Source organism: Coregonus clupeaformis, chromosome 6, assembly GCF_020615455.1.
Source record: "Coregonus clupeaformis isolate EN_2021a chromosome 6, ASM2061545v1, whole genome shotgun sequence".
NCBI lineage: Eukaryota > Metazoa > Chordata > Actinopteri > Salmoniformes > Salmonidae > Coregonus > Coregonus clupeaformis.
The window spans coordinates 11,334,130-11,337,122 of record NC_059197.1 but is presented as its reverse complement, the minus strand read 5'-3'; the positions used below and the strand labels follow the sequence as shown (position 1 = coordinate 11,337,122).

The 2,993-nt window shown below is 39.3% G+C and overlaps 1 non-coding gene across 1 annotated transcript; it reads left to right on the top strand.

Moving 5' to 3' along the window:
• Positions 1-915: 915 nt before the first annotated feature.
• trnat-cgu lies at positions 916-987 on the top strand. Its single transcript has one exon. It is a non-coding gene; the product is annotated as a tRNA-Thr (tRNA).
• The last annotated feature ends 2,006 nt before the right edge of the window (positions 988-2,993 follow it).

The following is a 2,993-nucleotide window of genomic DNA, read 5'->3' as shown; positions in this document are numbered from 1 at the left end:
TTATTTAAGTTAACTTACATATTGGAATTGTACCCTCAATGGAGTTGTTTGAAGAAAAACTCATTGTATTTATATGTCATTTCTTCTATAATAAACAGAGGATGTAGCTCAGTGGTGGAGAATATGCTTTGCATGTATTAGGTAGCAGGTTCAATCCCGAACTCCTCCATTGTATATTTTTTGGTTGTTGAAATTTGCTTTTACAGAACTGCTACTTTCCAGAATGTTGATATTCTAAGCAGGAAATAGAGACGTGTAAGTCATTTGGTTTTTAAAACTGAAGTATATGGGTTCAAACCTTGTTCGTAACTTTAGGGAAGATAGCTGATATCATGGAATTGTACTTTCATTGGAATGGTGTGTGGAAAAAGTTAATTGTATTGATATGGTATTATTTTTGTCACAGCAAAATGATGTAGCTAAATGGTAGAGTACATGCTTTGCATGTAGGTGGTACTAGGTTCAATCTCCAGTGTTTCAGTTGTTGCGTTTAGACAATTCTTTCCTTCCATAATGTTGATATTTAGCTGGAAATAGAGATGTTTTATGTCATTTGGTCATGGAACCTGAAGAACATCTGTTGAATCCCGTTCATGTCTTTATTGAAGAGAAGTGTCATGGTGGCCAACTTGTAAGGCGTGGTTTTCGTAAAGTGAAGTTAATGGGTTTGATCCCTGTCCGTACCCTTATGGAAGATAGCTGATATAATGGAATTGTACATTCATTGGAATTGTGTATAGAAAAAGATAATTTTGTTGATATGGCGTTATTTCTTTCAAAGCAAGGGGATGTGTCTCAGCAGTAGAGTGCGTGCTTCGCATATATGAAGTCCTGTGTTCAGTCCCCAGTGTTTATGTTGTAGAGTTTACACAACTGTTAGTTTCCAGAATGTTGATTTTCAAATAATAAAAAGGTGGCATGGTGGCCAAGAGGTAAGGCGTCGGTCTCGTAAACCGAAGATCATGGGTTCAATCGCCGTCCGTGCCTTTATTTAAGATAACTTACATATTGGAATTGTACCCTCAATGGAGTTGTTTGAAGAAAAACTCATTGTATTTATATGTAATTTCTTCCATAATAAACAGAGGATGTAGCTCAGTGGTGGAGAATATGCTTTGCATGTATTAGGTAGCAGGTTCAATCCCGAACTCCTCCATTGTATATTTTTTGGTTGTTGAAATTTGCTTTTACAGAACTCCTACTTTCCAGAATGTTGATATTCTAAGCAGGAAATAGAGACGTGTAAGTAATTTGGTTTTTAAAACTGAAGCACATGGGTTCAATCCTTGTTCGTAACTTTAGGGAATATAGCTGATATCATGGAATTGTACTTTCATTGGAATGGTGTGTGGAAAAAGTTAATTGTATTGATATGGTATTACTTTTGTCACAGCAAAATGATGTAGCTAAATGGTAGAGTACATGCTTTGCATGTAGGTGGTACTGGGTTCAATCTCCAATGTTTCAATTGTTGCATTTAGACAATTATTTCCTTCCATAATGTTGATATTTAGCTGGAAATAGAGATGTTTTATGTCATTTGGTCATGGAACCTGAAGAACATCTGTTGAATCCAGTTCATGTCTTTATTGAAGAGAAGTGTCATGGTGGCCAACTTGTAAGGCGTGGTTTTCGTAAAGTGAAGTTAATGGGTTTGATCCCTGTCCGTACCCTTATGGAAGATAGCTGATATAATGGAATTGTACTTTCATTGGAATTGTGTATAGAAAAATATAATTTTGTTGATATGGCGTTATTTATTTCAAAGCAAGGGGATGTGTCTCAGCAGTAGAGTGCGTGCTTTGCATATATGAGGTCCTGTGTTCAGTCCCCAGCATTTCTGTTGTAGCATTTACATAACTGCTACTTTCCAGAATGTTAATTTTCTATAAAGAAAATAGTGGCGTGTTGGCCAGGTGTTGGTCTCGTAAACCGGAGATCATGGGTTTAGACAACTCCTACTTTCCATAATGTTGATATTTAGCAGGAAATAGAGATGTGGTAAGTCATTTGGTCTTAGAACCTGAAGAACATGCGTTAAATCTGTATTTGTGTCTTTGTGGAAAATAATTGTCATGGTGGCCAACCTGTAAGGTGTCATTTTGGTAAACTTAAGTTCATGGTCTAGGCTTTGACTAGCCCATTCCAAGACATTTCAATGTTTCCCCTTAAACCACTTGAGTGTTGCTTTAGCAGTATGCTTAGGGTCATTGTCCTGCTGGAAGGTGAACCTCCTTCCCAGTCTCAAATCTCTGGGAGACTGAAACAGGTTTCCCTCAAGAATTTCCCTGTATTTAGTGCCATCCATCATTCCTTCAATTCTGACCAGATTCCCAGTCCCTGCCGATGAAAAACATCCCCACACATGATGCTGCCATGGGTGTTCTTTGGGTGATGAGAGGTGTTGGGTTTGCGCCAGACACAGAGTTTTCCTTGATGGCCAAAAAGCTCAATTTTAGTCTAATCTGACCCGAGTACCTTCTTCCATATGTTTGGGGAGTCTCCCACATGCCTTTTGGCGAACACCAAACGTGTTTGCTTATTTTTGTCTTTAAGCAATGGCTTTTTCTGGCCACTCTTCTGTAAAGCCAAGCTTTGTTTCGTGTACTGCTTAAAGTGGTCCTATGGACAGATACTCCTATCTCCGTTGTGGAGCTTTGCAGCTCCTTCAAGGTTATCTTTGGTATCTTTGTTGCCTCTCTGATTAATGCCCTCCTTGCCTGTGTTCATCCGTCAATAGGTCCTTGGCGTTTGAGCAGACAAAATCCAAAGAGGGTCACTCCCTTCAAGGATCGTATCCCACAGTCGGTTGTCATGCATCCACCCCTAGCTGGTCTGTCAAAGAGTACTTGGTGTTTGAGCAGGCTAAAACCATAGAAGGCCACTCCCTTCCAGGATCATAGCCTTCAGTCGGTTGCCATGCATCCGCACCAAGTAAGTCTATCATTGATTCTTGAGAGTTTGAGCAGGCAAAAACCATCGAGTACCATTCC